We start from the raw sequence: 14,717 nt of genomic DNA, 5'->3' as shown, positions 1-14,717 counted from the left end.
AAGTTTCAACAGTTCATGAATTGTGAAATAATCCATTTGTCCTCTACCATGTAAAACTGAAAGTCAATTTTCTGAATCAGCAACTTAGTTTTGGCTGCAATGAGTGATTTAAGATTTTCTGAATCAGCAACTTAGTTTTGGCTGCAATGAGTGATTTAAGATTTCTCTAAGTCAAGCATTTACCGGGGCCTGGTTCATTTCAAAATCCCATCCGGTATTTTTCTCGATGGTGGTTTCTCTTTATTCTTACAGGGTTGCCAGGTGTTTATTGATTGAGCCATTTCCGAATCGGCTTTGAATGCACAGGCTAGCAAGATGTTACTTGAAAATTATGAAGAGTATGCTAGGATTGCCAGGTGAGTGGTTCCAACTTCTTTTGTTTGATGACATGTGATGATGTGTTTGGATTTATTATCTTTCGAATATGAGTTGATACAATATCCTTAATTCTGTGCCCTTGTAGATTATAAGTTGTTATATGTTTGAGGTTTCAATGACTATTTGTTGCCTCTTCAATTTTCAAAGAGAAATTTATGATTTATTTGCTTTCGGGGTGACCTTGACAAATTAGAGATTCTTGGATTAACTCTCACGAATCAGTGAAGAGGCTAGACAGTGGGATATCAGCAGAGCTGAAGATTAGACACTGACCAAAGGCATATCTGTCTTCGAGGTCTAGAGCTTTAGGAACAATAAGAACCTGTGCTAACCAGAATAGTTTGACAATAAACCACTTGCATTTTGTTTGTTACTTACTTAACAATCTTCACTTACCGCTCCTCGCCCAAGCACCTAGAACAAGACATTCTCGTTGTGTCGGTGGTGTATTTACATCAGTGATAATCATGCAACATGCACAAATGCATTTTGGATGCATTTCTGGTTTTTTCTGTCTTTACACATTAATGTTTGTAGTTATTGCTGTAAATGACTTCTTTTTATAGAATGCATGTTTTATTATCCATCGGGTGCATCTGATGGATCACCATATAATAGGTTTTTTTTCTAATATGGATGGATTTTAGGTGTTTCTGGTTTAGGTATACAGGGGGTGGTTGTTCACAGACTTCATTTCATTAAATCAGTACTTTTGACAAATACTGATGCTTGACTGATGTTTTCCTTTGCATCAGAGTCTTAAGAACCTTCTTTTTCCTTTAATTTGACATTTATTTCTTGAAACCATATATGGATAATCCCCCTATCAATCGTCATCTTAACTGATCCATCTTTTGTACTTCTGTGTTTATAAAATAGAGATTGGAAGACACAAATAAATGTAAGATTAGAACCTAAATAGGTCTAATCCCATTCAGCATGAAATAAACACCTCCCGGAACAAGACAGCGGTTGGTGTGATCTGAAAAATGGTAACCTTTGAAATTCATATGGTTGGTATATATATATATATATACACTCATGGTTTTATGTCTTATAATCTGCATCGTATTCTTCTTTATAATAGTAAACTATCAATTAATATTCATTAAGGAATCATTTAGGATTCCTTTTAAGTTTATTAATGTATTTAAATTTTAGTCTGTGCATGAATATCGACTATATTTCACATGAATTTTGCAGACATTACCCAGAAAGGAGGGAAAGTGGAATTTTGACGTGATGAAGTCTCTTGTGAGACATAATCAATTGAAGCAAACGTTCCAACAATTGGGTCAGTGAAGTCATCGACAAACTGAAACCAAAGTCCATAATCTTCAAAGGCGAATTGTGGATTTCATTCAGAACGGCATTTGTCGGGCTTCAAGTCACGGTGAATAATATTGTCTTTGGTGTAGTGAACATTAAGGTATCAGCAATTTGCTGAACCACAGCTTCTATATATGATGCTCTGGACATCCAATTCTTTTATTTGTCGTATCAACCTTTCATATGACATTACAGTCTGATGAAACAAATAATTGAAACATGACATTCATATTGAAACATTGTTTATTCCCTTGAAATTTGTATAAAACAATGATAGACCATACACGTTATTGTAATTCTTCGTTTGGAAATTTCAGTGTGCATAACAGTGATTGGTTGGTCAATTATGGGATGTTTTTTAGTTTTTATTTGGGGTTTCCAATACAAAAAGTCTTCACGTAAAGAGTTGGTATGTACAGTTGCTATTCTAATTTACCAAAAAATTATGAAGATATGAAGGTTTTGTATGTATGATTGCGATTACGTTTAGGCAAACTTGGTAAAATTGAATGGTTCTGTTTCGAACCTATTTTAAAGGGAATGATTCCGTTTCATCAGATCGATCAGATAGTGGAATCGCCCATCACCGTTATGAAGGTACTATCAAGTATATTGCTACTTCTATTGTCTGTTTCTCAAGTCTGGTGTGTCATACCAGAAGTTGGTGGATTTCAGGTTGCCACATTACATTCAGTACTTTACCAAATCGTTTTACAGCTGATGTAGTAGAGAACTTTGTCTCAGTAAACAAATGTTGGTATGATTTAATTATTCTTTTAGAAGCACGTATTTGCTTTTGAAATTATTTATTTTGAGTAGGTTGGATGTTGTTTCTTATATTTTTGGAAGTTTGAATTAGGTTGACGGGCTGGAGGTCCGAGACAGATCAATGTCGCTTGATCTGTGTATAATGGGAATAACCGGGATGACCATATTTTTGTGACAGCATGAGCGCACAAGCAAGCTGATCAGGTTGAACTTGTATGAGAGTCTGGTCAGTAGGTTTGAAACTTTCCTTCACATGACTGTAGAATATTCTATATTTTGTACCGTTTGTGAAAAATTCCCAATCCTCGGTACTTTAGGTCATCAGTATAGTTCAATTCATATCAACTTCGGAAATATTAATCAATAGAAGTTGGATTTAACTCAATCATAACCGTTCCGTTCATTCTGTACTTTTGACTCCTTTGGTTCAGTTCAATGCAAAATTAATTGCTGCAAAATTGCTAATCTTCGTCATCAAGTTTTTTATCAATCCTTTAACCTTTCGTATTATTTCCAGAAATCATTAATTTTTGAAACAAGTATTGGAATTCGGATTGTCAGGTTGTCATCAATTTAACCAATTAACGCCGATATTGCACATAATGCCTCTTGTGGTCAGCCGCCCCAAATGTTTTGTAATCATCCAAATTTCGAGGTCACCGTCCCAAATCAAATCACCTCATTAATGCACCTGTCCAGCTTCGTTGACGTTATCTTCTTCTCCGTCGTTTGATCAATAAATATTATTTGCTTCCCATCGCACGATTGTAATGATCTCCTTAATCGTTTTTATTTTATCCACGTGTCTGGTCGCAATGTTTCCAAATCCACCGATAAACCCCAAGCGTCGATTACGAACAGTTATAGCCGTCGATCTGAAGCATCGCATATTTCCCTCCAGTTTTCAAGAGTCTTTTCAGTATGTCACCTCATCTTCATATTGTATTTATTTACTCCCTGTCATCCGCTTCGGCACATAACCCGCAGTTTTGGTCTTCATACTCAAACTGCAAACTGCATTCCTCTGCAACTCTTTCCATTATCATAATTCCTGAACCTTCGTTGCTGCATTTCTTGTTCTTCTTCATGGATCCCTCTATGAATTCATCAGGCCCCAGCACCTCCGAACAAGTGAATGCGCCTTCACATGTTAATGTTGATAGTCCTGCTCCGTATGCTGTGGACGAAGAAATAACTCCATATGTTCCGTTGGACACCACCAAAGCAAAGATGGACCCCAGACTTGCTGGACCAGAATGGTATCCAACTACGGTCAAAGAATCTCACCTTTCGTCTTACCGTCAAGATTTCCATTTTCCTTCTAATGCCAAGTTATGGGTTCCTGAACATTCTGTGCGTCCATATAATGCTTGCCCCGGCGTTATTGCCGTTTACCTCCATCACCTTGATTCTGGATTTAGAGTTCCTGTGATTCCGATTGTCCAGTCTTTACTTGACTACTACCGCGTCTGCCCTTCTCAACTTACTCCCAACAGTTGGAAGTTGGTTTACTGTTTCTTTGCCTTCATCCGTCAAATGGCCCGCACCCCATCTATCGAACTTTTTAGAAATTTTCACAGACTCAAAGTTTCCCGTGAGCGTGGTTATCTCCATTTTGCTCGAAGAAATAGTATTGCTGCTGAGTTGGGTGACACAACCAAAATCTTCACAGAGCACTCTATTCCTCATGACAACAAGAAATGGAGAGAAAGGTATTTTTTTTGTTCCATCCCCATTCCCAATTACCGCTCTCGATGGTGTTTCCATACAAAGGAATCCCTTCGTCCTTTGAACCAGCGTCCTACGCTCAGTGCATATGATCAGGAAACATGGAGCCTCATCCCGTCTGGAATACCCATTGATGCAACAGAACCGAAGATTGATGCTTTGGATTGGCAACTCACAACCTCTTACCAGGTACATAAGATAGGGTTTTTCGTGTTCTTCTTCTAAATTTTTTTAATACTATAAATTTTGTTGCAGTTGTTCACAACTGTTTCTTTCTGAGTGGACTGATGTTTATCAAATTCCTAACATTTATGAACTCCGAAAGGTTGCTTCAGAAGAAGAAAAGCGTGATTCCAAACCTGTGAAGTCAGGTCAACTTGTGAAGTCGGTAAGAAAAGAAAACATTCTGCATTGTTCGTCAACCCACCAAGAGAAAGGTTGGTAAGAAGAGTCTTGACGAGAAAATGTCCATCCGGTCAACAAAAGGTAGAACAGTACAAGAAGAAATTGTACCGAGAAAATGCTGATGAAGAAATGCCCGATATTGAGATTGTGAAAGTGATGTCAAGTAAAAACCCTCCTGTTCGAACAAGAACCTCAAGAACCTCCAGAAGCCTCAGATGTAAAGTGAACTCACCAGGTCCCTCTTCAAGCCACAAGGTATCGGCTTCAAAGAAAAGAAAGGAAGAAAAGTCAACCTCTCTTCCTGTGGAAGACCCGACAAGTGTAGGTGAAGAGACTCCTCCTCCCATGTCACCCATCCTACCCGATGATGTTTTGTTCTCCCAAATGTCCTGGTTGAGAATGAATATCAAGGTAAGGAAGTACCTGATTATTCCATTCAAAATTTGAAGAATATGGCAGAAGAAATTCTTGCTAATGCTGCAGGTGATGTTATTGAAGAAATGGCTGATCTGGTGTTTGATGATAACACTTCTGTTCCCGCTCCTCCCCCTGAATTTATTGATGAAGAGAAGAGAATATCCGTAAGGATATTCCTGAAAATGAAAATGTTGTTGCTGATGATGACCATGTTTTAGTTATCGGGTCGCCCTATACATGATCCCGCCCTTGTTTTGGCTCCCCCTATACATGATGATGATTTGCCCGCCCCTCGTTTTGGCTCCCCCTTTACATGATGATGATTTGTCTGCCCTTGTTTTGGCTCCCCCCTTTACATGATGATGATTTGCCTGCCCCTGTTTTTGCTCCCCCTATACATGATCCTGATTTGCCTGCCCCTGTTTTTGCTCCGCCTATAAATGATCCTGCTTTGCCTGCCCCTGTTTTGGCTCCCCCTATACATGATCCTGCTTTGCCTGCCCCTCATTTGGCTCCCCCTATACATGATCCTGCTTTGCCTGCCCCTCATTTGGCTCCCCCTATACATGATCCTGCTTTGGCTGCCCCTCGTTTTTGACAATATTGGTGAAGAGAATGCCAGATTGCTCGCCAAATGAAGATTTTGTTCATCTTGCTCCCCCTGAATTTGATATGCCAGTTGATCCTCTTAATGGACCTGATGATGAAGATAACATTGCGGCTGAAGTTGTTGACATGCAAGTAGATTCGAATGACGCCGCTGAAGATGTTAATCCTGATTATGTGGTTGAAGATGTGAACCCACACCCAATTGGCCCTGGCCAATTAGAAGAAGATGCCCAAAGTGTTGCTGACTCTGGTGACCATTTTCAGCCTGTTTGGGATTTGAAAGAAAATCATAGTGCCAATTGGAAATGGGAAGTTGCCCGTGAATGGGGGACCAAGGGTAGAATACCCCGTGACAAAAGAGAGACTGCTGCCATGTCTCGTTGATGGGCTTTACACACATGCATGGGGGTAAAAAGTTAACTATTATCGTTATTGTTAAGATAAATTTACTTTCATTATCCATTGTTTGCTAAGTCTTTATCACTTTTGCTGCAGATGCTTTGGTGCTTGCTTTCAATGCTTTTTTTGAGGTCTTGGAAAAACAGAAATCTATGTCTTTGGAAAATGACAATTTGATAAAACGTAATTTTGAATTGAATGATCAGGTACGAGAGCTCAAGAATTGTTTCAAATCGTCATAAAGGAAATTTGAGTCTGCATTTCAGTTGAGAGAGAAGGATTTATGTTCCGAGATATATATTTTGGAAGATGATTTTAAAATTTCTTCTTCGATACAACCACTTGTTTTTTGCGGGAAGAAGTTTCAGGTTTAAAGGATTCGTTAATGAAATATAAGGAAGACTTCTTGCGGATTGAGATCTTTGAAGAATAATGCATTGGAGAGGGCCGGACTTGCCACTTATGAAAGAGATGAAATTCAGGCTAAGTTGGCAAGGGCAATTGCTTGGTCCCAAGGTTTTGAAAGAGAAAGCAATGAGAATGGAAAATGAGATTAGAAGAAGTGGAGAAATTGAATTTGAACTTTGAAAGAAGAAATGAATTGTTGCAACAAGCATTTGATTCTCTTTCGAAGGAGAAAGAAGATCTGGAAATCCGAAAAAAAAATTGACTTTGGGTCGAGTCGGATGTCCTTGGAGAAGGACAATATGAGTACTTCTTACAATGAAGTGTGTATGGAATTAAAAAAATTATTATCTGTTGCCTGGAAAGAAAGTGTAAAAGAGAGGACTTCCATGGTTGCGAAGTTTGAGGAAGAGAAAAAAGAAGCGAAGTGCAATTTGAACTTGAGAAGAAAAAAATGAAGGATGATCATGAACTTCTCCTAAGTTCTGTTACCTCTGCAGATTGAAGAAGCGAGGAGACAACCCAACTTTCCCGAGGTTCGCAAGACTGTAGTGAAAGTCTGTTTTGATAATATTTTTTCGCAGATACTCAGGATCTGTCCAAACATTGATTTTAAATCGCTTCCTCCAGAGTTTGTTCCATCTCGTAAGTTCTTTCATCTCAATAATTTGAAGCATCCCGACTCGAGGATTCTGCAGATGATAATGGAGAAAGTGAAGAACACAATGAAGATAATGATTCGAAGAGGAAGAAACCGAATGTTCAAGTAAGGATGGTGATTGTAGCGATCAACCAAGCATCCAAGAAAGATGATATCCACACTCCTGCGGACCCAAAACTTTGATGTTTAACTTTGAATAGAAACATTGAAAGTCATTTGTTAAATTTTTTGTTTTAGAAAAAAGTCGGTTTCACTATTTTCCGATATATTAATATATCTTGCCCCTTAGTTCCTTTTTCTATATCAATTTATCTATTGTCATTTGTAATATAACATCCTTTTTGTGTTTTAATGGTTGGTTGAGTAGCATCCACCATTATTATGACCTTCTTAGCTGTTGGCCGACCCAGACTGCTTTATATAATGGAATTAAACCGATAATCTTAGATTTAGACCGGAGTGAATCACGTTCAACCGAGGTTGGGGTATTTTATTGACAAAGTTGGCCCCATGCTGATCAGGTTCAACTTATCTGAGAGTATGGTCAGGAGGTTTTTTCTGGAACTAATAGGTCATTCCAGAATGTTGTGCACGTCATCGTATTTTAAATTTCGTTTTTGTTAAGAAAATATTTTCCCCACATATCAGACTTTTTAATATATCCTCCACCTCGCAGGGTTTTACTTGATGAACGCCCTGTAATTTCCATAATTAATTATATTTTAAATACTGAAACCTCAGACTTAATCATTTTAATTAAGTCAATTTCCCAAAAAAAAAAACAAAAATTAAAAAAAATCCTTATAATTAAGTCGAAAAATTGGTGATGGGGTGACCCATCACTTATTTGCATTTATGAATTTAAACAGTAAATTTATCGGGAGTCGATCCGTGCATCGTAACCCTAACCATAGATTACTGTGCTCAGCCCACAAATCTCTGTAAGATCAGCCAAATCTTAGTATGTCAGACATTTTGGTTGGTTCTCTCTCTTCAATTTTACTTTTCGTCTTCTTTGACGTTTTCCTCCTTTGCGCGATCCATTTGATCATAAATTAAAATTTTTGCCAACATGCGGTTATCATATCTCTCTTCTTTCGTTTGATATCATCCACGTGTCCGGAGGTAATGCTTTTAAATCAACTGATTGACTCCACGCGTCGAGTACGAATACATATATCCATTGATCTGAAACGCCTTATACTTCCCTCCAAATTTTCAAGAACCCACCTCCTCCTCTTTCGCCTTACGTCGTCCTTCTATTTATTCATCCATTTGTGATCTGCTCTCGCTCATTTGAAAACATATTGTAATCATCCGCCATTTTCATTGCTCTTACGCTACAGTCTTCGAATCTTTACTCCTCTCTTTTATCGAAAGACATGGATTCTGCAAGTAATCCTTCAGCACCCAGTACTTCAAACCGACCTGATACTCCTTCTACTGCCGATCAAACAGAGGAAACCCTAAATTTTTTGTCGTCTGATCTAGTCCCCTTAGACTGGAAACCCGCTCTTTATGCTCATTATGAAGATATAGTTCCTTACACACTGTAGACATGTCCGTAGAGAAGAAAGATCCAAGATATGCTGGTCCGGAGTGGTATCCAAGTAAGCTTAAAAAATCGCTTTTGTCTTCGTACTTGGAAGATTATCTCTTTCCCTCCGATGCTAAGGTATGGGTTCCTGAACCCTCCGAACGTCCATATGATGCGAGCCCGGAGTTATTGCTTTGTTTACCTGGACCATCTTGAGTCTGGTTTTAGAGTTCCTTTGCTTCCCATAGTTCGATCCTTCGCTTGACTACTACCATGTCTGTCCTTCTCAAGCGACTCCAAACAGTTGGAGATTGGTTTACACTTTTTTTGCTTTTATTCGTAGAATGGGGCGTCTCCCTTCTATAGAACTGTTCAGAAACTATCATACTCGAAAGTTTCCCGTGAGAGAGGTTACATACACTTTGCGAGAAGAACTTGTATTGCGAGTGAGTTGGGTCCAGAAACCCGTATTTTTACCGATTCCTCCATCCCTCGTGACAACAAACAATGGAGAGAAAAGTATTTTTTCTGTGCCATTCCCACTCCTAACTATCGTTCCCGTTGGTGTTTGCACTCTCTCGAGTTCTCTTCTTCCCTTGAATAAGCGTCCTGAACTAAATGAGTATGACCAACGAGACTTGGGGTTTAATTCCCTGTGGAGAACCGATTGATGCGGCGGATCTAAGAAGCGATGCGAGTGTCGGCCAGCCATGGGCTTCTTCCGGGTATACAATTAAATTGTTTGATAAATTGTGGGGTTTTTTTAATATAAATTAATATTTGTTTTGCACTTTTACATTTGGTTTTTCATTAGGAACTGATGTATACGAAGTTCCCAATGTTTACGAACTCCGAAAGGCTGTTTTGAAGAAAACAAATCTGAAAAGAAACCTCAATCCAAGTCAAGGAAGTCGGGGAAGAAAAGAAAGCGGGATGTTAAGAAAACTTCAAAGAAGAAAAGCAAATTGCCCAAAAAAGATGTTGCTAAAGAGGAAATTCCATCGATCGGCGGGGAGCAGGATCGGGTAGAAAGAAATGAAGATCTTGATAAATCTGATATTGTGTTTGTCAAAGTTGTCCCTCTTTGAAACTCCGATTCAAATAGCGAGGACCTTGAGAAGTCGACTTCGCTCCATGGGTCCTTCATTTGCTGAAGAGTTACATATCGCCAAAAAAGGCAAGAGAAAAATATCCTCTGTTTGTCCCCCAATTGAAGTATCCCCCGAGAGACAGTACCCATTGAAAAAGAAAGTTCAATGGAACAAGTTGTTGAAGAAGCCATTGATCCTGAAAATTCTTCTGCGGATGAGGCGTTTACTGCCCCCATGTCACCTCATCTTCCCCATGATATTCTGTTGCCCCCTCGGAAAATACGGTTGAAGCCGAAAAACCAGGTGAGGACTTTTCTACTTACTTTATTGATCACATGAAGAGAATGGCTCACGAAATTGGTACACATGCTGCGGGTAATATCATTGATCAAATGTCCGATCAATTGTTTGGTGACAATAGTTCTGTTCCCCATCATGAAGATGAAAATGAACAAAATATCCCGATGGATGTTCCCGACAATGATACTGGAACTTGGTGATCATCCTGCTGTTCCAAATTTAATTTTTCTTGTCCTGTTATTGAAAATGTTATTCCGAGATATCAATGTTGTGCCCGATGTTGTTGAAGAGATTGTCCCAAATGTCCCCGGTAAAGATTTAGAAGATCTTTGCTCCCCCTTTTTTAGTTATGCCGGTTGATCCTCCCAATGGTCAACGGGGAGCGAGGTAAATATTGCGGCTGAAGTTGTTGACTTACAAGTTCCTTCTAGTGATGCCGTTGTTGATGTTAACCCCCATGAAGTAATTGAACCCGCCAATCCTCTTCCGATTGGTCTTTGGGCGATTAGATGATGCCCACACCGATGGTGATTCGGGGGATGACTTTAACCCGGTTTGGAAATTGAAGGAAAATCACGCTAATCTGGGCCCGGGAAGTAGCACGTGAATGGGGAACAAAAGGCGAGAATTCCTCGAGATAAAGAGAGACATCCAGCATGGCTGATCCATTACGTACTCACATGCCGGGGGTAAGGAATGAATTTCCATTTCTCTTATTCAGGTTCATTGATTCAAGAGAAAGGGTTTTTTTTTCATCTTTTATTATCTAGTTTTTGTTAGCTGTTCATCACTTTGGATGCGAGATGTTTTGGTGCTGCCTTTAATGCCTTTTACGAAGTGTTGGAAAGAGAGAAGGTTCTTTCTTTGGAAAATGACGAGTCTCATAAAGCGGCAGTTTGAATTGATTGATGAGGTAGAAGAACCGAGAAAAAGGTTGAAATCATCGAGAAAGAAATTTAGAGGCTGCTCATTTCGGAGAAATGGAACTATGTTCCGATATAGATGGTTTACATAGTGATTATGAAATGTGTTCTGATCTATGCAGCGATCTGCGGGAAGAAGTGTCAAATTTAAGGGCATCGGTTCTAAATCATAAGGATGAACTTCTTGATTGAAATGTTGAAGAACGATGGTCTCGGAAAGGGCCGGACTTGCTACGCTTGAGAGGGATGAACTGAGACGAGAAATTAGCAAGGGCCATTAGTTGGTCTAAACAGTTTGAGAAAGAAAGAAATGAGATTCTGGAAAATTTCCGGAAGATTGATAAATTTAAGTCCGATTTGGAGCAACAACATCAATGTCTGCGAGAAAGCCTTTGATTCGGTTTCAAAGGAAAAATCCGATTTAGAGTGTCGAGAAAAACCAATTGGGATTGACCCTCTGTGAGACTTCTAAGGAGAAGGATAATCTCAGAGTGTCTTTAGATTTGGTTTCTAAAGAGAAGGAAAATTTGAAATTGGAATTGGATGAGACTGTTAAGGAGAAGACTGTTATGGTTGAAGAAATACGATCGAGAGAGGAAAAATTTTGAATTACAAAAGAAAAGAATTGAATATGAACATGAAGTTGTTCAAAGTACCGTTACATCAGCAATTGAAGAAAGTTGGAGATAATCCAGCCTTTCTTGGATTCTGCAAAAATATGGTGAAGGTTTGTTCCGATCAGATATTCTCTGAAATTCATAAAATTTGTCCATCTGTTGACTTCAAGATGCTTCCTTCGGGGATTCTCCCCTCCCGGAAGTTCTTTGACCTTAGAAATCTCAAATATCCTGACTCTGATGAATCGAAGGGGATAACGAAGAAAGTGAAGAAGAATGTGAAGATAAAGATTCGAAGATGGAGAGACGTCAAGTTCAACCAAGGATGATGACTCTCCTGCTGACCCACATATCTGATGTCAATCATGTTTTGGAAAGAATACTTTAAGGAACTCTTATTTTTTGTTTAAGTCACTCTTTTTCGATGTATTGGTCAATCTATCTCCTTATTTTGAGGATATTTTGAGGAAATTAACATTGAATTTTGTATCTTTTATAAGATTGTCTTCGTGTTTCTTTGATCAAAGCTTTTGTCATTTAGTAATTGGTGACTAGCTTATCCGCAAATTTATAATCTTCAATCTGCGTAATAACTTTTGTTAATCACATTCGGAAAGCATTATTAGGCATTGGAAGCCTGGCTACTTCAGCCTCACACATGGAATGTCGGGACAACCCACGCGGAACATATGACGCCTGGTCAGCTACGAAAAGAATGACCAGGCCTCGGAAGAGTACGGATCAGCGACCCCGACGGGGTGCACAAAGTGCTCCCCCCACGCTTCCTCACCACAAACATCACCACGCACGGTGAAAAACAATAATTCGGAAAATATGAAAAATAAAAAATTTCACCACTGGGACCACTTGATCCAGACTCGTAATGAAGAAATACATAATGGAACAAAAGGCGCGAACCCGAGAAAGGCGCGAAACCTCGAACTTTTTCGTTCTCTGTCCCTATTCAAGCTCGATTTCTCTTTGTCCCTTGAATCGATTAAATCTCTAGGTTTTTGGCAATTTTTTGCTGAGGCTATTTGTGCTTCGTTGACGCAAAGCAGTTCGTTGAACCTCTCTGGTTTCTCATTTGTCACTCTCGATTTGGATGAAACTTCGATGCAAATAAGTCTGTGATAAATTTTCGCCTCCGACGCTTCTCCCTTACTATTCTTCAACTACCCCTGTACAGCCGAATCTGAATATTCCATTTGCCCTCAACATTTGAAGCGGCGCAATAGTGCAACTAAGGTCCTTCAGTGATATCCCTTTGCATTTGGTGAGTCCGATCACTTATTTTTCCAGCCTTTTTCCTCTAACGAGTATCTCGCATTGTGAAAGCGTTTCTTTTCCGAGGCTGTTCCCTATTTCGGTTGTTTGTGTTGAAGGTTTGGAAATTTTTTTCTTCTATATTTTTTTTTTGTAAATTGTTTTGAATCAAATGTTTATAACTCTTTGCATTCATGTTGTAAACATGAAAAGGCTTATTTCGATAGAGTGGGACAACTTGTTTCAGTTCTTCTAAGACACGGCTTCTGTCAAAATGTTCAGGCCTATATACTACTAGATCAATGTGTGATCGGATGGCAGGTTCCAACTTATCTCATCGATTTCATTACAAATGTGTCCGATGCGATGGGAAGTTGGTGTTAAATTTTTCACATCTCATAATGTTTGTTGGCTTCATCTTTGAATTTGAATAATGTTAAGTGTTTTTCATAACTAAGTTTTGTAAATGTGTCTTTATAGTGAACTGTCAACATTGGTGGACATGGATGCCGATGTGACACCTCGAATAGGCATGGAATTTACATCTTTTGAACAAGCATATGACTGTTATAACAAGTATGCGCGTATGATTGGGTTCAGCATTAGGAAAAATTATTTGCACAGGTGTACTATAGATAAGAGTATCATCGTGCAACGGTGTTACGTGTGTAGTAATGAAGGACATCGAAGAGAGAAACAAGTAGAAGTCAAAGGACAACGTCCTGAGACTAGAACTGGTTGTTTAGCAAGGTTGATTGTCAAAAGAGATAATGATGGACGATTACTAGTAGATAAATTTTGTGAGGAACACAACCATGCTCTTCAGGTTGAAGAAGTTGCACATTTGTTGCGCTCCCAACGTGCAATATCAACTACCCAAGCCACAGAAATAGAAATGGCAGACAGATCTGGATTGGGGACCAGGTTGACATATAATTTGATGGGTTTGCAAGCAGGGGGCAATGAAAATCTGGGTTTCACAAAGAAAGACTTGCAAAATTTTTTGAATACCAAACGGCAACATGATTTGGCATATGGGGATGCCGGGAGCTTGATGTTATATCTAGACAATCAACGAAATTTAAACCCTGCATTTGTGTATTCTGTACAAATGGACAATGAGGATAAGTTGACAAATGTATTTTGGGCTGATCCACAGATGCAATGTGATTATCAACTTTTTGGTGATGTAGTTGTGTTTGATACTACTTTCTGCACAAACAAAGAAAATAGACCGTTGGCTGTGTTTGTGGGATTTAATCATCATAGGACTATGGTTATCTTTGGAGCTGCCTTGCTTTATGATGAGACAACTGAGTCATTTCAATGGTTATTTCAAACTTTCTTTGGAGTTAATGGTGACAAGAAGCCAATGACAATTTTCAACGACCAGGGATCTTTGCAATGTCAAGGGCACTAACTCGAGGTTGCACCCAATACAGTCCATGCATTGTGCACTTGGCATCTACGGCAAAATGCAAAGAAACACCATGGATATTTGATGAGTGAGAAGTCACAATTCTCCAGAATTTTGTACAAATGCATCTACAATTATACAGAAGTTGAGGAATTTGAATTTGCATGGAGGAATTTAAGAGAAAATCATGGGGTTGTAAACACTTGCTTGGCTAGATAGAACATATGAAATAAGGAATAAATGGGCTTGTTGTTACATGAAGGACTGTTTCACACTAGGTGTGAGGAGCACACAGTTGGCTGAAAGTTTGAATGCTGATTTGAAACAATGTCTTGGACGCAAACTAGATCTTGTAAGGTTTATGAGACATTTCAACGATGTTGTGGAGGCAAAACGTGCAAATGAAATGAAAAAAGAATTTGATGCACGAAATGAGGTTCTTGGAGGTGCACATAGGTTTAAACCTA

Source organism: Hakea prostrata, chromosome 1 (assembly GCF_041222555.1).
Source record: "Hakea prostrata isolate BN-2017 chromosome 1, UWA_Hpros_2, whole genome shotgun sequence".
NCBI classification, from domain to species: domain Eukaryota; kingdom Viridiplantae; phylum Streptophyta; class Magnoliopsida; order Proteales; family Proteaceae; genus Hakea; species Hakea prostrata.
Note: the sequence above shows the minus strand (reverse complement) of the source record.